The sequence below is a fragment of the Bufo gargarizans genome, chromosome 9 (genome assembly GCF_014858855.1).
Source record: "Bufo gargarizans isolate SCDJY-AF-19 chromosome 9, ASM1485885v1, whole genome shotgun sequence".
NCBI classification, from domain to species: Eukaryota; Metazoa; Chordata; class Amphibia; order Anura; family Bufonidae; genus Bufo; species Bufo gargarizans.
Window position 1 is genome coordinate 18,828,627 of NC_058088.1, and position 23,963 is coordinate 18,852,589.

The window sequence follows — 23,963 nt, forward strand, 5'->3', positions numbered from 1 at the left end:
TTGTCTATTAGGACCTGGTAATTTACTATGTACAGTAACACAGCGTCTACATGGACACAGTGTTATAGTAGATAAAAAAGTTATATAGGTGACTATTGTGGAATAAGCCTCTTTTATGTTTATTTTTATTTCTGAAAAATCTTTACAATAAACAATAAAAAAAATAACTATCATGTGACTTCTGAGCACTTGTATCTTCAGAAATGTCGTTCCTGTGATATTCCTGGTAAAGCGCTTTGCAGAAACATCTGATCATGTGGTCTCTGTACTTTCCTTGTATGGATTATACTTACCTGCTCAGTGGCACCCGCGTCGCTGCAGATTTCTGTATGGCCACAGCTGCATCTCCATGTCGTTCGGATCAAAACATCCAGTGACGGGGGCATTTGGTAACGGGGGAGCAGCCAATAGCAGGCCGCAACGGTGACCAGACCCAAGGGGGCTCGTTCCAGTCGCGGCCTGCTATTGCCTGCTCTCCCCGTTGCAAGATATTTTGATCGGAGTGACGCGGAGATGAAGCGGCGGCCATGCAGGGATCGGGATCGACGCAGGTGCCCTGAGCACGTATAATCCATACAAGGGGCCCGAGCATTGGCGGAGATATTTTCGATATCAGATAACCCCTTTAACATTATTTGTTTAAAAAACAAATTAGAAATTTCCTATATTCTCAAAAGGACCTTTTCCATCTATTTTAGGCCTCATGCACACGACCGTTGTGTGCATCCGTGGCCGTTGTGCCGTTTTCCGTTTTTTTTCGCGGACCCATTGACTTTCAATGGGTCCGTGGAAAAATCGGAAAATGCACCGTTTTGAGGCCGTGATCCGTGTATCCTGTCCGTCAAAAAAATATGACCTGTCCTATTTTTTTGACGGACAACGGTTCACGGACCCATTCAAGTCAATGGGTCCGTGAAAGAACACGGATGCACACAAGATTGGCATCCGTGTCCGTGATCCGTGGCCGTAGGTTGCTTTCATACAGACGGATCCGAAGATCCGTCTGCATAAAAGCTTTTTCTGATCTAAGTTTTCACTTCGTGAAAACTCATTTCCGACAGTATATTCTAACACAGAGGCGTTCCCATGGTGATGGGGACGCTTCTAGTTAGAATACACTGCAAACTTGGTACAAGACTGCCCCCTGCTGCCTGGCACCACCCGATCTCTTACAGGGGGATATGATAGCACAATTAACCCCTTCAGGTGCGGCACCTAAAGGGGTTAATTGTACTATCATATTCCCCTGTAAGAGATCAGGGCTGCCAGGCAGCAGGGGGCAGACCCCCCCCCTCCCCAGTTTGAATATCGTTGGTGGCACAGTGTGCCAACCACCATCGCCCCCCCCCTCCCTCCCTCTATTGTATTAAATCGGTGGCACAGTGTGCCAACCACCATCGGCCCCCCTCCCTCCCTCTATTGTATTAAATCGTTGGTGGCACAGTGTGCCAACCACCATCGGCCCCCCTCCCTCCCTCTATTGTATTAAATCGTTGGTGGCACAGTGTGCCAACCACCATCGCCCCCCCCCCACCCCACCCCCCCCCCTCCCTCTATAGCAGTAACATTGGTGGCAGTGTGCGGTCTCAACAGTAGAAGATTCATACTTACCTGCTTGCTGCTGCGATGTCTGTGAACGGCCGGGAGCTCCTCCTACTGGTAAGTGACAGTTCTTTAGCAATGCGCCGCACAGACCTTTCACTTACCAGTAGGAGGAGCTCCCGGCCGGACACAGACATCGCAGCAGCAAGCCAGTAAGTATGAATCTTCTACTGTTGAGACCGCACACTGCCACCAATGTTACTGCTATAGAGGGAGGGGGGGGGGGCGATGGTGGTTGGCACACTGCCGCACCTAAAGGGGTTAATTGTGCTATCATATCCCCCAGTAAGAGATCGGGTGCTGCCAGGCAGCAGGGGGCAGTCTTGTACAAAGTTTGTACTGCCGCACCTAAAGGGGTTAATTGTGCTATCATATCCCCCAGTAAGAGATCGGGTGCTGCCAGGCAGCAGGGGGCAGTCTTGTACAAAGTTTGTAGTGTATTCTAACCTGAAGCGTCCCCATCACCATGGGAACGCCTCTGTGTTAGAATATACTGTCGGATCTGAGGTTCACGAAGTAGCTCATATCCGACAGTATATTCTAACATAGAGGCGTTCCCATGGTGATGGGGACGCTTCAAGTTAAAATATACCATCGGATTGGAGAAAACTCCAATCCGATGGTATAAAAGAACTCCAGACTTTACATTGAAAGTCAATGGGGACGGATCCGTTTGAAATGGCACCATATTGTGTCAACATCAAACGGATCCGTCCCCATTGACTTGCATTGTAATTCAGGACGGATCCGTTTGGCTCCGCACGGCCAGGCTGTCCGTGGATCCTCCAAAAATCAAGGAAGACCCACGGACGAAAAAACGGTCACGGATCACGGACCCACGGACCCCGTTTTTGCGGGCCGTGAAAAAAAACTGTCGTGTGCATGAGGCCTTATACTAAGGAAGGATTCATACTGCTGAGGTCCTTTTCAAGGATAGGATTTAGCCGACTCACACTGAAGTGACTATTTCCCGTACCCCAAAAGGACCTTTTCCCTCTATTATGGAGTATGAAGGATTCATACTGCTGAGGTCCTTTTGTTCTATGGAAGCATTTGCTTTTTCTGCCTAGGATGTAGAGACTGATCTTGTAGAATGGGCTTTTAGATTTCCTGGTGGGGACTTAGATATAGGCATTTTTATCCATCTGGACAAGGAAATTTTGGGGGCTTTATGACCCTTATAAACATTTAATGTACGCCAAAAAATGTATACATGTTCCCAGGTTCCTCAGACAGATGCCATACTGCGGGACCACCTTAGGAGTACCATAGTGTAAAAATATATATACGTTAGCCTATAGGATGGAAAACTGCAAACTGCAGCAGTGGTACACTACGCTTCCCATCCTGCAGAGTCCTACAACAAACCTATGCTTTACTTTTTTACAATGGAACTCCATGGTGACGGATGCCACAGTACGGCGTCTGCGAGGCGTCCGATAATGTATATGTTTTTTGTGTATGTTGACAAAAACCCACCCTTAGGCTGTATTCACACATCCGCAATGTGTTTTGCGGATACACGGAGACACGGATCCGCAAAACACGGAAAGCGGCAATGTGCTTTCCGCATTTTGCAGACCGCACATTGCCGACATAATAGAATATGCCTGTTCTTGTCCGCAATTGCGGACAAGAATAGGACATGTTCTATTTTTTGGCGGAAATGGAAGCACGGATGCGGAAGTGCGGATCCGCAAATGTGGATGCGGACAGCACATATCGTCCCCATAGAGAATGAATGGGTCCGCACCCTTTCAGCAAAATTGCGGAAAGGATGCGGACCCATTTTGCGGAAGTGTGAATGGAGCCTTAAGTACCCCATCCAGAACTTCCTTCATTTCTGTTGTTCTGCTCATCTAACAGAGCAGAACAGAAATAAATAGCGGTGGTGTGAACGGGGCCTAAGAGGTGAGCAGGAGTGTGGGGCAGTGTGAGGTGCGTGTGGTATTAGAAGCGTGAGGTGCAGCGTGTGTGGGGTGCGTGTGGTATTAGAAGCGTGTGGGGCAGCGTGAGGTGCGTGTGGTATTAGAAGCGTGAGGTGCAGCGTGTGTGGGGTGCGTGTGGTATTAGAAGCGTGTGGGGCAGCGTGAGGTGCGTGTGGTATTAGAAGCGTGTGGGGCAGTGTGAGGTGCGTGTGGTATTAGAAGCGTGGGGTGCAGCGTGTGTGAGGTGCATGTGGTATTAGAAGCGTGTGGGGCAGTGTGAGGTACGTGTCGTATTAGAAGCATGTGGTGCAGCGTGTGTGAGGTGCGTGTGGTATTAGAAGCGTGTGGGGCAGCGTGTGTGAGGTACGTGTGGTATTAGAAGCGTGTGGGGCAGCGTGAGGTGCGTGTGGTATTAGAAGCGTGTGGGGCAGCGTGTGTGAGGTACGTGTGGTATTAGAAGCGTGTGGGGCAGCGTGAGGTGCGTGTGGTATTAGAAGCGTGTGGGGCAGTGTGAGGTGCACGTGGTATTAGAAGCGTGTGGGGCAGTGTGAGGTGCGTGTGGGGCAGTGTGAGGTGCATGTGGTATTAGAAGCGTGTGGGGCAGCATGAGGTGCGTGTGGTATTAGAAGCATGTGGTGCAGCGTGTGTGAGGTGCACGTGGTATTAGAAGCGTGTGGGGCAGCGTGTGTGAGGTGCGTGTGGTATTAGAAGTGTGTGGGGCAGCGTGAGGTGCGTGTGGTATTAGAAGCGTGTGGGGCAGTGTGAGGTGCACGTGGTATTAGAAGCGTGGGGTGCAGCGTGTGTGAGGTGCGTGTGGTATTAGAAGCGTGTGGGGCAGCGTGAGGTACGTGTCGTATTAGAAGCATGTGGTGCAGCGTGTGTGAGGTGCGTGTGGTATTAGAAGCGTGTGGGGCAGCGTGTGTGAGGTACGTGTGGTATTAGAAGCGTGTGGGGCAGCGTGAGGTGCGTGTGGTATTAGAAGCGTGTGGGGCAGCGTGTGTGAGGTACGTGTGGTATTAGAAGCGTGTGGGGCAGCGTGAGGTACGTGTCGTATTAGAAGCATGTGGTGCAGCGTGTGTGAGGTGCGTGTGGTATTAGAAGCGTGTGGGGCAGCGTGTGTGAGGTACGTGTGGTATTAGAAGCGTGTGGGGCAGTGTGAGGTGCGTGTGGGGCAGTGTGAGGTGCATGTGGTATTAGAAGCGTGTGGGGCAGCGTGAGGTGCGTGTGGTATTAGAAGCATGTGGTGCAGCGTGTGTGAGGTGCACGTGGTATTAGAAGCGTGTGGGGCAGTGTGAGCTGCGTGTGGTATTAGAAGCGTGTGGGGCAGCGTGAGGTGCGTGTGGTATTAGAAGCATGTAGTGCAGCGTGTGTGAGGTGCACGTGGTATTAGAAGCGTGTGGGGCAGTGTGAGCTGCGTGTGGGGCAGCGTGAGGTGCAGCGTGTGTGGGGTGCGTGTGGTATTAGAAGCGTGGGGTGCAGTGTGTGTGAGGTACGTGTGGTATTAGAAGCGTGGGGTGCATCGTGTGTGAGGTACGTGTGGTATTAGAAGCGTGGGGTGCATCGTGTGTGAGGTACGTGTGGTATTAGAAGCGTGGGGTGCAGCGTGTGTGAGGTGCGTGTGGTATTAGAAGCGTGTGGGGCAGCGTGAGGTGCGTGTGGTATTAGAAGCGTGTGGGGCAGCGTGAGGTGCGTGTGGTATTAGAAGCGTGTGGGGCAGTGTGAGGTGCGTGTGGTATTAGAAGCGTGGAGTGCAGTGTGTGTGAGGTGCGTGTGGTATTAGAAGCGTGTGGGGCAGCGTGAGGTGCGTGTGGGGCAGCGTGAGGTGCGTGTGGGGCAGCGTGAGGTGCGTGTGGGGCAGCGTGAGGTGCGTGTGGGGCAGCGTGAGGTGCGTGTGGGCAGCGTGAGGTGCGTGTGGTATTAGAAGCGTGTGGGGCAGCGTGAGGTGCGTGTGGGGCAGCGCGAGGTGCGTGTGGGGCAGCGTGAGGTGCGTGTGGGGCGCATCTGATGATCACATACTGCACCACATACATGGATAGATTACACACTGCTGTCACCTTGTTCTGCGCATCCATCTTTATGTCTGGGATGTCGTCTTCAGCTCCACCGCCGCCATATTTGCCGGGGTCCTTGGAGAGCGTGCCTGGCTCTCCCTAACATAGCAACCCTAAGAGCTAGCCCCGCCTCCTTACACTAGCCCCTCCTCCTTACACTAGCCCCTCCCCCTTCCAGCTCCCGCCAGCTTTCTCTGCTGCAGGACACTGTACCGCCCAAACTAACCAGTAACAAAGCTCCTTATTGCAGGCGCAGGCAGCACTGATGCACTTCCATGCCATTCAGAGCGCCTGCGCTGATGAATGGCATGGAAAAGTCTACGGCGTCTTGGTGCACTTTTCTCAGAGAGTAAAACAGCCTGAACAGGCATCTCTGACGCTTGTACAGGCGTTATTGCGACCTCTGGTCTGAAGTCATCCCAACATTCCCATATCATCAGTACAGTGTAATACCGCCGGTAATTACCCGATGAACAAGCAAACGGCAGATCGTGCTAATTACAGTCTGCCGCTGGCAAATAACGGTACAGCACGGAGACAAGCCACAGTATAACGATCGCTGCATGTAATGGGAGCGTCCTCCTCAGCAGGCAGGCGATTCCTCCCTTATTACCTGGAAACTCTGCCTATGTAATACAGCCTTTACACACACTACCAACAACATACACTGCCACACACTGACACCCCCCTCAGCATCCACACAGCTGCCCCCCCCATACAACCAGATACCCCCTCCCTCAGCATCCACACAGCTGCCCCCCATACAAGATACCCCCTCCCTCAGCATCCACACAGCTGCCCCCCATACAAGATACCCCCTCCCTCAGCATCCACACAGCTGCCCCTATACAACTAGATACCCCCTCCCTCAGCATCCACACAGCTGCCCCTCCCCATACAAGATACCCCCTCCCTCAGCATCCACACAGTTGCCCCCCATACAACTAGATACCCCCTCCCTCAGCATCCACACAGCTGCCCCCATACAACCAGATACCCCCTCCCTCAGCATCCACACAGCTGCCCCTCCCCATACAAGATACCCCCTCCCTCAGCATCCACACAGCTGCCCCTATACAACTAGATACCCCCTCCCTCAGCATCCACACAGCTGCCCCTCCCCATACAAGATACCCCCTCCCTCAGCATCCACACAGTTGCCCCCCATACAACTAGATACCCCCTCCCTCAGCATCCACACAGTTGCCCCCCATACAACTAGATACCCCCTCCCTCAGCATCCACACAGCTGCCCCCCATACAACTAGATACCCCCTCCCTCAGCATCCACACAGCTGCCCCCCCCATACAAGATACCCCACTCAGCATCCACACAGCTGACCCCCATACAACTAGATACCCCCTCCCTCAGCATCCACACAGCTGCCCCCCATACAAGATACCCCCTCCCTCAGCATCCACGCAGCTGCCCCCCATACAAGATACCACCTCCCTCAGCATCCACACAGCTGCCCCCCATACAACTAGATACCCCCTCCCTTAGCATCCACACAGCTGCCCCCCCATACAACCAGATACCCCCTCCCTCAGCATCCACACAGCTGCCCCCCATACAAGATACCCCCCTCAGCATCCACACAGCTGCCCCCCATACAACTAGATACCCCCTCCCTCAGCATCCACACAGCTGCCCCCCATACAAGATACCCCCTCCCTCAGCATCCACACAGCTGCCCCCCCATACAAGATACCCCCTTCCTCAGCATCCACACAGCTGCCCCCCATACAAGATACCCCCTCCCTCAGCATCCACACAGCTGCCCCCCCCCATACAAGATACCCCCTCCCTCAGCATCCACACAGCTGCCCCCCCATACATCCAGATACCCCCTCCCTCAGCATCCACACAGCTGCCCCCCCATACAAGATACCCCCCTCAGCATCCACACAGCTGCCCCCCATACAACTAGATACCCCCTCCCTCAGCATCCACACAGCTGCCCCCCATACAACTAGATACCCCCTCCCTCAGCATCCACACAGCTGCCCCCCCCCATACAAGATACCCCCTCCCTCAGCATCCACACAGCTGCCCCCCCATACAAGATACCCCCTTCCTCAGCATCCACACAGCTGCCCCCCATACAAGATACCCCCTCCCTCAGCATCCACACAGCTGCCCCCCCCCATACATCCAGATACCCCCTCCCTCAGCATCCACACAGCTGCCCCCCCATACATCCAGATACCCTCTCCCTCAGCATCCACACAGCTGCCCCCCCATGCAACCAGATACCCCCTCCCTCAGCATCCACACAGCTGCCCCCCCCATACAAGATACCCCCCTCAGCATCCACACAGCTGCCCCCCATACAACTAGATACCCCCTCCCTCAGCATCCACACAGCTGCCCCCCCCCATACAAGATACCCCCTCTCTCAGCATCCACAGAGCTGCTCCCCATACAAGATACCCCCTCCCTCAGCATCCACACAGCTGCCCCCCATACAAGATCCCCCCTCCCTCAGCATCCACACAGCTGCCCCCCATACACGATACCCCCTCCCTCAGCATCCACACAGCTTCCCCCCCCATACAAGATACCCCCTCCCTCAGCATCCACACAGCTGCCCCCATACAAGATACCCCACTCAGCATCCACACAGCTGCCCCCCATACAAGATACCCCCTCCCTCAGCATCCACACAGCTGCCCCCCCATACAAGATACCCCCTTCATCAGCATCCACACAGCTGCCCCCCATACAAGATACCCCCTCCCTCAGCATCCACACAGCTGCCCCCCCCATACATCCAGATACCCTCTCCCTCAGCATCCACACAGCTGCCCCCCCATACAAGATACCCCCTCCCTCAGCATCCACACAGCTGCCCCCCCCATACATCCAGATACCCCCTCCCTCAGCATCCACACAGCTGCCCCCCCCATACATCCAGATACCCCCTCCCTCAGCATCCACACAGCTGCCCCCCCATACATCCAGATACCCCCTCCCTCAGCATCCACACAGCTGCCCCCCATGCAACCAGATACCCCCTCCCTCAGCATCCACACAGCTGCCCCCCTCATACAAGATACCCCCCTCAGCATCCACACAGCTGCCCCCCATACAACTAGATACCCCCTCCCTCAGTATCCACACAGCTGCCCCCCCATACAAGATACCCCCTCCCTCAGCATCCACACAGCTGCCCCCCATACAAGATACCCCCTCCCTCAGCATCCACACAGCTGCCCCCCATACAAGATACCCCCTCCCTCAGCATCCACACAGCTGCCCCCCCCATACATCCAGATACCCCCTCCCTCAGCATCCACACAGCTGCCCCTCCCCATACAAGATACCCCCTCCCTCAGCATCCACACAGCTGCCCCCCCATACATCCAGATACCCCCTCCCTCAGCATCCACACAGCTGCCCCCCCCATACATCCAGATACCCTCTCCCTCAGCATCCACACAGCTGCCCCCCCATGCAACCAGATACCCCCTCACTCAGCATCCACACCGCTGCCCCCCCATACAAGATACACCCCTCAGCATCCACACAGATGCCCCCCATACAACTAGATACCCCCTCCCTCAGCATCCACACAGCTGCCCGGCCATACAAGATACCCCCTCCCTCAGCATCCACACAGCTGCCCCCCATACAAGATACCACCTCCCTCAGCATCCACACAGCTGCCCCCCATACAAGATACCCCCTCCCTCAGCATCCACACAGCTGCCCCCCCATACAAGATACCCCCTCCCTCAGCATCCACACAGCTGCCCCCCCCCATACATCCAGATACCCCCTCCCTCAGCATCCACACAGCTGCCCCCCCCCCCCATACATCCAGATACCCTCTCCCTCAGCATCCACACAGCTGCCCCCCCCCCCATACAACCAGATACCCCCTCCCTCAGCATCCACGCAGCTGCCGCTGCCCCCCCCCCCCCCCGCCCACTTCTACAACGCTGCAGGAGTTTTTTAGTTCACTCCCCGCGCTGCTGACCCTAGCGAGCTCCATGATAGTACGATACATGTGAAAAAGAGTGCGGCTCTCCTGTTTCCGATCCACGTGATGTTATGACGTCAGCAGGTCCTTCCCGAATATAGTATTTAGCCATTACCCATATAGAAAGGGAAGTAAATGTGCAGACGCCCAAATATATGCAAAGACGTTGTCACAACCAGACAGCTGAGAAGCTCTGACAGAGGCCTTTCAGAACCTCCTCTTTGAGTTTCTGTGTTGTGGTATTCAGCTCCTCCTCTCCTTAGCCTCTCTCAGCTGTCATGTGTTGGACTAATTGCTTCCCTTTAAATTCTTCCCCAGAAGGCTTTTCTGGGCGGCTTATACTACTTCCTGGAGTGTGTGTGCATGCCCATCTGGTTCTCCTCTCCTCTACTAAGTTAAGTGTTAAACTGTTATCTGTTATTTTCTGTTTGCTGGATCCCAGGTGACCCTGACTCCCTCCGTGTCTGGTGTAGGGAGCCGGTGGTCGTGTCCCCTCACTATTGTAGGGTGCTCAGGGGTTATATAGTCAAGGTACGTGGATATGCATACCTCCACCATTCGGATCTTTGCATAGGCTAAGCAGCCAGGGAAAGTGCCAGGTCTTCTACAGGGGTCTCCCTTTTGTTCCTTAGCTGTTGGATCCAGCGAGTCATTTATGCATGTTGTTTTGCCTTGTTACCTGTACACATTCCGTGACATTATAAGCCGCCAAAACCGTCTCAAGCATGGATCCGGTTTCACTTTTGGCTGAACGCCTCCAGGGTCTTTCATTGGAGGTAGCTGACCTCCGTAAGACTTTTTCTCAGTTTCAAGTGACCGGTTCAGCTTGCGTTCATGGAGCTTGTTCTGAGCCTAAGATCTCGCTCCCGGATACGTTCTCCGGGGGTAGTGAGAATTTTGTGCGTTTTAGAGAGGCTTGCAAACTCCATTTTCGCCTTCTTCCCCTTTCCTCTGGAGATGAGGAACGGAGGGTGGGGATCATTATATCGCTGCTCAGAGGTAACGCTCAGTCCTGGGCCTTTTCGCTGCCGGAGGGGGCACGGCCTCTCCGTTCAGTGGATGAATTATTTTTAGCCCTGGGTCAGATATATGATAATCCGGATCGTATTGCTCTGGCGGAGTCTAGACTACGTCTCTTATGCCAGGGTAAACAATCCGCAGAAATATACTGCTCAGAATTTCGGAGATGGGCAGCTGATACTGGTTGGAATGATGCTGCACTCCGAAGTCAATTTTGCCATGGTCTTTCAGAGGGATTGAAAGATGCATTTGCCTTTCATGAAAGGCCTATTTCTTTGGACTCTGCTATGTCTCAGGCCGTTCGTATTGACAGGCGTCTTAGAGAGAGAGGAGAGATCTCTCCTTCCTGTCATACTCAGTCCCAGGACTGTGCAGCGGTCCCATTCTGTGCGCAGGGGTCTCAGTCGCTGTCAGCCCCTTCTGAGCAGGAGCCCATGCAGCTGGGGTTGATTGCTTCTGACAATAGAAGATTCAGCCCGCATGGGACGGTTTGTTTTTGTTGTGGAGGTATTAATAATTTGGCAAATATTTGTCCCTCTAGGAGATTCAGGCAGTTCTCTGGGTATAATAAAGAAACAAAGAGGAAAAAATCTTTGAAAAATGTTCCGTCTGTTACTATTGGCAGGGTTGAGGCGGAAATTGAAGGTTTTCCGTTTGCTTGTAGTTCCCGTTTTGTCCTGCCGGCTAGGGTGGCGCTAGAGAGCAAGAATATTTTTTGTGAGATTTTTGTGGATAGTGGAGCAGCGGTCAATCTCATTGATAATCAATTTGCGATAACTCATGGTTTCCAGGTGTGCGCTTTGAGAAAAGATATTCCTGTTTTTGCTATCGATTCTGCTCCACTTTCTCAGAAATCATTAAAGGGCATAGTTCACAATATCCGTTTGATTGTGAGTGATGCTCATGTTGAGGATGTGTCATGTTTCGTCCTTAGCGGTTTGCCCACCCCTCTGGTGTTGGGGCTGCCCTGGCTCACTAAGCATAACCCCACCATTGATTGGCAAGCGAAGCAAATAAATGGTTGGAGTGACTTTTGCAGAGAGAATTGCCTCATGACATCTGTTTCTGAGGTTGCTACTAAGACTATACCATCTTTTCTCTCTGAATTTTTGGATGTCTTCTCTGAGAGTGGAGTTCAGGATTTGCCCCCGCACAGGGAGTACGATTGCCCTATTAATCTCATCCCAGATGCCAAGCTGCCTAAATCTCGTTTATACAATCTTTCCCAACCTGAGAGGATCGCTATGCGTGCTTATATCTCTGAGAGTCTGAGAAAGGGACACATACGACCCTCGAAGTCACCTGTTGCCGCTGGTTTTTTCTTTGTTAAGAAAAAAGATGGTTCTTTAAGACCTTGTCTGGATTTCAGGGAGCTGAACAATATCACAATTCGTGACCCTTATCCGCTTCCTCTGATCCCGGACCTATTTAACCAGGTTGTTGGGGCTAAAGTCTTTTCCAAATTAGATTTAAGAGGGGCATACAACCTGGTCAGGGTCAGAGAAGGGGACGAATGGAAGACGGCCTTCAATACCCCTGAGGGCCATTTTGAAAACTTGGTTATGCCTTTTGGTTTGATGAATGCCCCAGCCGTTTTTCAGCATTTCGTGAACAGCATTTTTTATCATTTGATGGGAAAATTTGTATTGGTGTATTTGGATGACATTTTGATTTTTTCTCCCGATTTCAAAACTCATAAGGAACATTTACGTCAGGTCTTGCTCATTCTGCGGGAGAATAAATTATATGCGAAACTGGAAAAATGTGTGTTTGCGGTTCCAGAAATTCAATTTCTGGGGTTTCTTCTCTCCGCTTCTGGTTTTCGCATGGACCCCGAGAAGGTCTGCGCTGTGCTTGAGTGGGAGCTTCCTGAGAATCAAAAGGCGCTGATGCGTTTTTTGGGCTTTGCCAATTATTACAGGAAGTTCATTTTGAATTATTCTTCTATTGTTAAACCACTCACTGATATGACCAGAAAGGGGGTAGATTTTTCTTCTTGGTCAGTAGAGGCGCGTAAGGCTTTTTCTGATATCAAGGAGAGTTTTGCTTCCGCTCCCATCTTGGTGCAACCTGATGTTTCGTTACCCTTCATAGTTGAGGTTGATGCTTCTGAGGTGGGTGTGGGGGCGGTCTTGTCTCAGGGTTCCTCTCCTGCCAATTGGCGACCGTGTGCTTTTTTCTCAAGAAAACTCTCCTCCGCAGAGAGAAATTACGATGTGGGAGATAGGGAATTGTTGGCCATCAAGTTGGCTTTTGAGGAATGGCGCCATTGGCTAGAGGGAGCCAGACACCCTATTACCGTATTTACTGACCATAAAAATCAGGCCTACTTGGAGTCAGCCAAGCGTCTGAACCCGAGACAGGCCAGATGGTCGTTGTTCTTTTCTAGGTTTAATTTTGTTGTCACGTTCCGCCCTGGAGTTAAGAATGTGAAGGCAGATGCCCTGTCACGTTGTTTTCCGGGAGGCGGGAATTTTGAAGACCCGGGTCCCATTTTGGCTGAAGGTGTGGTGGTCTCTGCTCTTTTTCCTGAATTGGAGGCAGAGGTGCAGGGAGCCCAGTCAGAGGCTCCTGATCTTTGTCCTCCTGGGAGGTTGTTTGTGCCTCTCGCTTTAAGACACAAGATTTTTAAAGAACACCACGATACGGTCCTTGCTGGGCACCCGGGGGTAAGAGCCACACTGGATCTCATCGCTCGGAGATTCTGGTGGCCTGCGCTTCGTAAGTCGGTTGAGGGTTTTGTGGCAGCCTGCGAGACTTGCGCTCGTGCCAAAGTCCCTCATTCACGGCCATCAGGTCCTCTCCTTCCCTTACCCATTCCTTCCCGTCCTTGGACACATCTGTCCATGGACTTCATAACGGACCTGCCTCGTTCCTCGGGGAAGACTGTGATTCTGGTGGTGGTGGACCGTTTTAGCAAAATGGTGCATTTCATCCCTTTTCCTGGTTTGCCCAATGCTAAGACGCTGGCGCAGGCATTTGTTGATCACATTGTCAAATTGCACGGTATTCCTTCAGACATAGTCTCTGATAGGGGCACGCAGTTTGTTTCCAGATTCTGGAAGGCTTTCTGTTCTCGCTTGGGGGTTCGGTTGTCATTCTCTTCTGCTTTCCACCCGCAGTCGAATGGTCAGACAGAGCGCGTCAATCAGAATCTGGAGACATATCTGCGTTGTTTTGTGGCGGAGAATCAAGAGGATTGGTGTTCTTTTTTGTCTCTTGCTGAGTTTGCTTTAAATAACCGTCGTCAGGAGTCCTCTGATAAGTCACCATTTTTTGGTGCATATGGGTTTCATCCACAGTTTGGGACTTTCTCGGGAGAGGGGTCTTCTCGTTTACCTGATGAGGACAGATTCTCCTCGTCTTTGTCATCTATTTGGCAAAAGATTCAAGATAATCTAAAGAGCATGAGTTAGAGATATGAGCGTGTGGCTGATAAGAGACGTGTGCTTGGTCCGGACCTGAATGTTGGTGATCTGGTGTGGTTGTCTACCAAGAATATCAAATTGAAGGTTCCCTCCTGGAAGTTGGGTCCTAGGTTTATTGGGCCTTACAAAATCCTGTCTGTCATCAATCCTGTTGCATACCGTCTTGATCTTCCTCAGACTTGGAAGATCCATAATGTTTTTCATAAGTCCTTATTGAAACCTTATGTTCAACCCATTGTACCCTCGCCTTTGCCTCCTCCTCCGATTATGGTTGATGGGAATCTTGAATTTCAGGTCTCTGGGATTGTGGATTCTCGTCTTGTCCGCGGTTCTCTTCAGTACCTTGTTCACTGGGAGGGGTATGGTCCTGAGGAGAGGATGTGGGTCCCAGTGACGGACATTAAAGCCTCTCGTCTCATCAGGGCTTTCCATAGGTCCCATCCTGAGAAGGTGGGTTCTGAGTGTCCGGAGTCCACTCGTAGAGGGAGGGGTACTGTCACAACCAGACAGCTGAGAAGCTCTGACAGAGGCCTTTCAGAACCTCCTCTTTGAGTTTCTGTGTTGTGGTATTCAGCTCCTCCTCTCCTTAGCCTCTCTCAGCTGTCATGTGTTGGACTAATTGCTTCCCTTTAAATTCTTCCCCAGAAGGCTTTTCTGGGCGGCTTATATTTCTTCCTGGAGTGTGTGTGCATGCCCATCTGGTTCTCCTCTCCTCTAAGTTAAGTGTTAAACTGTTATCTGTTATTTTCTGTTTGCTGGATCCCAGGTGACCCTGACTCCCTCCGTGTCTGGTGTAGGGAGCCGGTGGTCGTGTCCCCTCACTATTGTAGGGTGCTCAGGGGTTATATAGTCAAGGTACGTGGATATGCATACCTCCACCATTCGGATCTATGCATAAGCTAAGCAGCCAGGGAAAGTGCCAGGTCTTCTACAGGGGTCTCCCTTTTGTTCCTTAGCTGTTGGATCCAGCGAGTCATTTATGCATGTTGTTTTGCCTTGTTTCCTGTACACATTCCGTGACAGACGTGTGTATGTAGGTGGTTGACATTACAGCAGACGAGGGGTTAATGTAACCGTTTCAGCAAATCAATGTTATTGATTTATCCCATATACTCTTTCTAGCAATAGATTGCAGTTTTCAAGATCTCTGCTTCCTGTCATTCATTAGAAACCTTCCGAGTTTACATCTGTCTTGGTCATGTGATGGACACACAGCTGCACGGCTTGTTACTGTGACGTACTAATCAATCCGTACAGACCCGATTCCCCCAGATTAACATCGCCGCACATCTCCTATTGCGGACAAGAATAGGCATTTCTATGGGGGTCCCGGGCGGGTGTATCGTGGATCCGCAATACACTACGGACGTGTGAATTGACCGTTATGTTGTACTTAGCGTTGAGAAAACCCGATTAGTTTGAAAACTTCGTGAACAATAAAGCCGCTATCCGACCGTAAAAAGTATGCGCTCAGCAGAGGTCTTGGCGATCTTGCTGCAAACATCGCGAGACTTGCTTCGTCTCGCGTTTATGACGTGACACTTCGGTTATACGTATAAATTACAGTGTCAAAATCCGAAGCTGAACTCGGCTCCGTTAATGAGGCAGACTGGGCTATTCATTTTAAGAGGCCGGGTAACCCCTTTAATTCCTAGTGTGGTGTGTGTACCCCAGAAGTTACAGGCCATCTCTCTAGAGCAGGGACGCCCAACCTACGGCCCTCCAGCTGTTGCAAAACGACAACTCCCAACATGCCCTGATAGCTGTAGGCTGTCCAGGCATGTTGGGAGTTGTAGTTTTGCAACAGCTGGAGGGCCGCAGGTTGGGCATATCTGCTCTATGGGTACACACATTGTACTTCTAATGGGCAGCACGATGTACACAAGCCTCCCAACCGTGCTGGACACAGCCGGACACTCCAGTATCTCAGCCGCCACTGGGGGTCGACATGTGCTACGCTGGCCTTCATAAGGAATGTCCTTTATTATGATGCACAGGCCTCGTCATGAATTACCTGCCTCCGCCCGCTCTCCGTGTGCCGGAATAAAATCAGTCATATTTACGCCACTTTACACCCTCACCATCCAGCCCTTTTATAGTCCTAGCGAGGGCGGCTTAAATGCAAATTGTGACTAGAAACGTCAAAAATGCATTGAAAAGTCGCAAATACAAGGGTGGGTTCGGGACTTTTCTACTCCAAAAAGAGGTGTGAATAATAAATCCACCTCCCAGTCGCACATAAAGTTTAATTTGGTCGTAGAAGGTGCGGAATTCAGTTAATATTCTAAGGCCTCATGCACACGACCTTTGTGTGTTTTGCGGTCCGCAAAACACGTATATCATCCGTGTGCGTTCCGCAATTTGGGGAACGGCACAGACAGCCTTTAATATAACTGTCTATTCTTGTCCGCAAAGTGCGGCCAAGAATAGGACAGGTTACATTTTTTTTTTTGCAGACCACGGAACGGAGCAACGGTGCTGTCCGCATCTTTTGTGGCCCCATTGAAGTGAATGGGTCTGCATCCGAACCGCCAAAACTGTGGCTCGGACCAAAACAATGGCCGTGTGCATGCTATGCTGGCATAGTCCTTAAGAAGCAGTAGACCCCATATTCATATACTGCATAACTATAATTGAAGTTAAAGGGGTTATCCAACCCCTATAATGACCCCCCCCCCCCAATGCCCAGGCCCCTCGTATAGATTATACTTAAAGAGGACCTTTCACCTGTAAAAACAATGTAAACTAAGTATGCTGACATGTAGAGCGGCGCCCGGGGATCTCACTGCACTTACTATTATCCCTGGGCACCGCTCCGTTCTCCCGTTGTGCCCTCCGGTATCTTCCCTCTGTAAGTTATAGTAGGCGGAATCTGCCCTTGTCCTGTGGGCGTCTCCTCCTTCTAGGCTGCAGCGCTGGCCAATCGCAGCTCACAGCTCACAGCCTGGGAGGTTTTTTTCTCCCAGGCTGTGAGCTGTGCGCTGCGATTGGCCAGCGCTGCAGCCTAGGAGAAGGAGACGCCCACAGGACAAGGGCAGACTCCGCCTACTATAACTTACAGAGCGAAGATACCGGAGGACATAACGGGAGACCGGAGCGGCGCCCGGGGATAATAATAAGTGCAGTGAGATCCCCGGGCGCCGCTCTACATGTCAGTATACTTAGTTTACATTGTTTTTACAGGTGAAAGGTCCTCTTTAACCTGCTCTTCAGCACCTGCGTCGCTCCTGATCCCCGCTTGGCCGCCGTTGCTGCATCTCCCCATTGCGCGGATAAAAACACCCGGCGACGGGGGGAGCAGCCAATAGCAGGTGTCAATGGGGTCGAGCCTCCCTGGTGTCACCCGTGATGCTAGAGAGGATAACCGCTTTTAAGAAATGAAAAATCTGATTGAGCTTAAAATGCTCAGAAAGAATAGGTGACAACTGAGTAGAAAAATAGGTCCTAGACCAGGGATCAGCAACCTCTGCACTCCAGCTGTTCTAAAACTACTACTCCCAGACTGCTCCTTTCACTTCTATGGAGGTTACAAGAACAGCCCAATAAGTGTGCATGCTGAGAGTTGTAGTTTCACAGCAGCTGGTGTGCCGGAGGTTGCCGATCTCTGTCCTAGATATGTTTAGACTAAACTAAGAAGTCAACAACTACTCGAAGTTTAGCATGGTACATCCAAGCATAAGCCCAGAATGGGAAGAAGGGGTTATCAGAAATGCGCCATTTAGATTTGAACCAGGGCTTGTCACTAGGCTTGAGCAAATCAAGCCTAGTTCAAAAACTTCATTTTTAATGCTGTTTCCGTACAGTATTAAAATGCATTGGATCGGTGAGGGAACACTCGTATTGCCCGAAGTTGCATGAGAACTCGGTAAATTACTACAGTAATCCTATCTGCGTATTTAAAAACATTTTAAAATAGGATCCGAAGTGGGCTTTGGTACCGAGGAGCTGTACGCTGAATATATGAATGTAGTGCAGTAAGTCTATTGTGCTATGTGCCAGGGGATGGGAGACTAGGGCCCGCCTTGCTCAAGGGCCCACCAGGGCAGCTGAGATACTGGAGTGTCCGGCTGTATCCAGCACGGTTGGGAGGCTTGTGTACATCGTGCTGCCCATTAGAAGTACAATGTTTATACCCATAGAGCAGAGATGCCCAACCTGTGGCCCTCTAGCTGTTGCAAAACTCAGCTGTGAGATCCTGCCTTACCATGGGTCTACTGTGCTGTACTTATGACAGTACGATAGTCCCACGGTCAGGAACTCACAGCATCATAAGTCATAATGAGTTTGTGTCAGAGGAGCAGTAGCCATCACACAAAGCATGTTTCCCAGACCGAACACACTTGTGTGAAACTGGTCTTATTGACATCTATACTGCCCGGTATTTTATATATTGTTCTACGAGTGAGAAGGAGAGGGTTAGGACAAATTCACACTAGCATATTCAGTGCGGGAAATACACTCCATGATTTATATTGCTGTGTGTTCCTGCCTGACTTCAGCCGTACTAAATTGTACTCGCATACTACCATCAGTACAGCCGAGGTTAGGCAGGAACACACAGCAATATAAATCATTATAATGCTGTGAAGTCGTGTCACAGGACCAGCATTCATTACGGGAAATACTGCTGTCACACGGAGCGCGTTTCCTGCAAATCTGCTGCCCCTACGCATCAGAGAATTCACGTAGCATGCAAAGGAGAAAACTGCCAGATACAAGTCACATAATGGTCAGTGTGTATACACACACGGGGGCTTATTCTAAAAATGTAGTGTAAGAAGGAACAAGGAGCCGTCTTTGACGGAAGATACGTGTCACCGAGGTTCCTGGCCTCACAGGTGAGGTAAGAACCGGGTTTTTTCCTGAAGTGTCAGGTCTGTAGTGCAATCTGACACTTCAACTGTTAGAATGGCTGTAAAGCCAATCCGGGCCGGTTCTTATTGGGAGCAGCCAAAGAGCAGGGTGGGTGGCTGTTCCCCACGGTTCCAGACCGGGTTTTGGCTGGAATATAAAAAACCCAGCCAGCATGTTCAGGTGGTGGATTATCCTCCATGACAGAGGAGCTGAGGAGTCTGTGGTTTGGAGACACTGAGGGATCTGTTTGTGTGAGCCATAGGCTGGGGAAACAGGCCACTAAAGACTGCTGCGGACTCTGGGTGAAAATCATCTGCTGACCAGGTGACGTCTTTTTGCACTGTGAACTTTGTGTGGTGTGAACAGGCACCAAAACTGAACACTTTCTTTTGGCTTGTTTTCTTGCTATGTGTGAATAAACACTGAACTTTGATTTAAACCTTGTTTTTGCCTCTGTACTGCGTCTGCTTACCCTGCCTACCAAAGCGAATCCCCACATTTGGTGTCGGATGCGGGCAAACGCAGTGAGGCAGGCCTGAAGGCCGAAAAGTTTTTGTTTATCCGGGCACAAGTGCATGTCCTACATTAAGCCAGCAAGGTTACGACCCGTATCCCCTGACAAAATGGAGGCGGTCGTGAAGGCCCTTGTGGAGGCTAACTTGCAGCAGCGGGAGGCTAACAAGCAGCAACAAGAAACGAACCAGCTGCTATTGCAACATGTGATGGCGTTGCAGGCGTCAGGAGCGTCCCAGAATGTCCACGATGCCCGGAAAGCTGTCCGCGCGGCGATTCCGAAGATGACTCCCTCGGATGACGTCGAGACCTATCTGGCGGTCTTCGAAAAAGTGGCCGTGAGGGAAAAGTTACCCCGAGACCAGTGGGCTGAGGTCGTTGCTCCGTTCCTGGCGTCCGGTCCCCAGCAAGTATTGTTTGATCTCCCCGATGATCAGGCGGCCGACTACCCGACAGTAAGCTATGTTGGATCGGCTGTTGGCGGATGTGTTTTGGAGGGCTTTGCCGTACCCTCTCCAGCACTGGATCGGCCAGGTGTCTCCGAATAATGCCCTGGAGATGGTCGACCTGGTGGAACGCTATGAGGCCACCAGAAATCTACAGGGGGGTTCTTTTGGGAAGGGGCCAGTCAAACCCCGGAAAACTCCACCCCAGACCCGGCGGCCGGTGCCAGCTAGACCCGCCCGGGATGTACCCCCTGCCGACCCCAACCCGGTGGTCTGCTGGCGTTGTCAGGAGCCTGGACACATAAGGGCTGACTGTCCCCATCGGGGGGAACCCATGGACACCAACTATGGCTTCCGCCACTCATATGCCAGGATGTTGTGTGCCACAGGAACTTCAGAGACTATGGACAAAAGCCACCTGTGCCAGGTGGAAGTGGGGGGCACTCTGGCGGTGGCTCTGCTGGATTCAGGGAGCCTGGTGTCCCTGGTAAGAGCTGCCCTGGTGCGGCCGGCTGAGTATACTGGCCGAAGAGTCGGTGTTGTTTGCATACATGGGGACTTAAAGGAGTATCCCACTGCCCTGGTCTCTCTGTCAATGGTGGCCAGCAGGTGGATGCATGAGGTGGCCGTCGCCACAAAGCTACCATATGACTTGATCATTGGGAGAGACTTCCCCGGGTTCCCGGCACTCTGGCCGGATACGAAAGTTACCCGGGAGACAGATGTACCCCTAGCAGAGTGGCCTGACTCAGGGGGGAGGCCAGAACCTTGGGAACCGGAGTCAGAAGGACCAGCTGTAGGGGTGACCGCCACTTCGGTGGAAGAGGGGGAGACAACCCCGTTAAGTGTGATGGTGGGAGACGTAGAGGATTTGCCGCCGGGTCCTGAGCTGGCAGACCTCAATGTCTCTAGGGATAATTTCGGTACAGCACAACACCAGGATCCGACTCTATCTCGAGCCTGGGAAAATGTGGTAGTAGTTGAGGGTGAGCCGCAACAACCGGGGGCCGAATCTATGTTCCCCCGTTTTGTGGTTCAACAGGAGATGCTGTACCGGGTAAATAAACTACGGGGTGAACATATTGAACAGCTGGTGGTGCCCCAGGCATATCGCAAGCTCGTGTTGAAATTAGCCCACCAACATGTTCTTGGGGGACACCTGGGCCAGCAGAAAACACAGGACCGGATTTTACAGTGGTTTTACTGGCCCAGTGTGTTCAGAGAGGTAGAAGAGTTTTGCAAGTCTTGCCCAACCTGCCAGATAACCAGCCCCCAGCCACATTTCCGTAGTCCTCTGGTCCCTCTCCTGATTATTGAGGTTCCCTTCGAGCGGATCGCTATGGATCTTATAGGCCCAGTACCGAAGTCAGCTAGAGGGCACCAGCACATCCTGGTCATCCTCGACTACGCCACGCGGTACCCGGAGGCGGTGCCATTGCGTCATACGTCAGCCAAACTCATAGCTAAGGAGTTAATGGAAATGTTTTCTAGAGTGGGTCTGCCTAAGGAGGTTCTAACTGACCAAGGGACCCCATTTATGTCCAAGGTCATGAGGGAACTCTGTAAGTTGCTCCAAATAAAACAGTTACGGACATCCGTGTATCATCCGCAAATGGATGGCCTGGTAGAGAGGTTTAACCAGACGTTAAAAAATATGCTGAAAAGAGTGGTGTCTAAGGATGGGAGGGACTGGGACCTTCTTCTGCCCTATCTCATGTTCGCAGTGCGAGAAGTGCCCCAGGCCTCTACTGGGTTCTCGCCCTTCGAACTACTATACGGCAGACACCCTCGTGGTTTATTAGACGTCGCCAAAGAGGCGTGGGAACAACAAACCACACCGCACAAAAGTGTAGTTGAGTATGTCACCCAGATGCAGGGACGGATGGAAACAGTGTTACCTCTGGTTAGGGAGCATATGGTGGCAGCGCAGCGAGCCCAGAGTAGGGTCTATAATCGGCAGGCTCGGGTCCGAAACTTTAACCCGGGTGATCGGGTGTTGGTTCTGGTACCAACGGTAGATAGTAAGTTCCTAGCTAGGTGGCAGGGGCCCTACGAGGTACTAGAAAAAATTGGACCAGTAGATTACAAAGTACACCAGCCAGGGAGGCGAAAGCCGGAGCAGGTGTACCATGTGAATCTGCTCAAGCCGTGGAAGGAAAGGGAAACCTGTACGGAAGACAGCCCACGACCAGGGTTCCTAGGGGAAGCTGTTTTGGCCCCTCAGTCTGAAGCAGGGGAAGCGGCTGTCACAGTGAAAATTGCTGACAGCCTCTCCTCTAAACAGGCTCAGGAAGCCAGGGAGTTCATTAGTCGGAATACGGATGTGTTCTCAGACCTCCCTGGACGCACGTCCGTAATCCGGCATGACATTGTCACTGAGCCTCAGGCGAAAGTCCGGTTAAAACCTTACCGGGTACCCGAGGCTAGGCGACAAGCCATCACTGAGGAAGTGCAGCTAATGCTCCAGCTGGGTGTCATCGAGGAGTCAAAAAGTGAGTGGGCCAGTCCGAAAGTATTAATACCCAAGCCAGACGGGACATTGCGGTTTTGTAATGACTTCCGCAAACTTAATGAGGTGTCCAAGTTTGACGCGTATCCCATGCCCCGAGTGGATGAGCTTATTGAAAAGTTGGGCCAAGCCCGGTATTTTTCTGTGTTGGACCTCACCAAAGGGTACTGGCAGGTACCCTTGACGGAGGCTGCCAAAGAAAAAACGGCTTTCGTCACGCCAGAGGGGCTGTATCAGTACAAGGTATTACCCTTTGGTCTACATGGCGCTCCCGCCACGTTTCAAAGGTTAATGGATATTGTACTCCGTCCACATCGTCGATACGCTTCAGCGTACCTGGACGATATCGTTGTCCATAGCAACGACTGGGAAAGTCACTTACCTAAAGTCCAGGCTGTAGTGGACTCCCTTAGGAAGGCTGGCTTAACCGCTAACCCAAAAAAGTGCTCGATAGGGTTAGAAGAGACCAAGTACCTGGGCTATGTCATTGGGCGCGGAGTGATCAAACCTCAGGTGAACAAAATTGAGGCAATTAGGAATTGGCCCCGACCTGTCTCTACTCGGCAAGTAAAATCGTTCCTGGGTATGGTGGGGTACTATATGAGGTTTGTCCCCAATTTTGCTACAGTCGCCGCACCATTGACAGGCCTTTTGAAGGGACGCAAGTCAGTGACAGTCCACTGGAATGAGCAGGCGGAAAAGGCTTTCTCCGCTTTGAAGTCGGCCCTGTGTGGGTCCCCGGTTTTGGTGGCGCCCGACTTCAAAAGGGAGTTTATAGTGCAGACCGATGCCTCTGAGGTAGGTCTCGGTGCTGTACTATCTCAAGATATTGACGGGGAGGAGCATCCCGTTGTCTTCCTCAGCCGGAAGCTCACCCCAGCCGAGACTAGGTACAGTATAGTGGAGAGAGAGTGCCTGGCCATCAAGTGGGCACTAGAGTCTCTCCGCTACTACCTTTTGGGGAGAAGGTTCCGTCTGGTGACCGACCACTCCCCTTTGAAATGGATGAGCCAGGCCAAAGAGAGGAATGCTCGGGTCACCAGGTGGTTCTTATCTTTGCAAAATTTTAAGTTTTCCGTGGAACACAGGGCAGGCAGGTTACAGGGAAACGCGGATGCCCTATCCCGCGTACACTGTCTGGCAAGTGTTCACCCCCTCAGGGTTGAACAAATGGGGGAGGTATGTAAGAAGGAACAAGGAGCCGTCTTTGACGGAAGATACGTGTCACCGAGGTTCCTGGCCTCGGTGAGGTAAGAACCGGGTTTTTTCCTGAAGTGTCAGGTCTGTAGTGCAATCTGACACTTCAACTGTTAGAATGGCTGTAAAGCCAATCCGGGCCGGTTCTTATTGGGAGCAGCCAAAGAGCAGGGTGGGTGGCTGTTCCCCACGGTTCCAGGCCGAGTTTTGGCTGGAATATAAAAAACCCAGCCAGCATGTTCAGGTGGTGGATTATCCTCCATGACAGAGGAGCTGAGGAGTCTGTGGTTTGGAGACACTGAGTCATCTGTTTGTGTGAGCCATAGGCTGGGGAAACAGGCCACTAAAGACTGCTGCGGACTCTGGGTGAAAATCATCTGCTGACCAGGTGACGTCTTTTTGCACTGTGAACTTTGTGTGGTGTGAACA

The 23,963-nt window shown here is 51.8% G+C and overlaps 1 protein-coding gene across 1 annotated transcript in view; it reads right to left on the reverse strand.

Moving 5' to 3' along the window:
• The window catches only part of LOC122919723 (oocyte zinc finger protein XlCOF7.1-like), a 285,514-nt gene that overhangs the window by 240,001 nt on the left and 21,550 nt on the right, over positions 1-23,963 (reverse strand). The window lies entirely within an intron of this gene.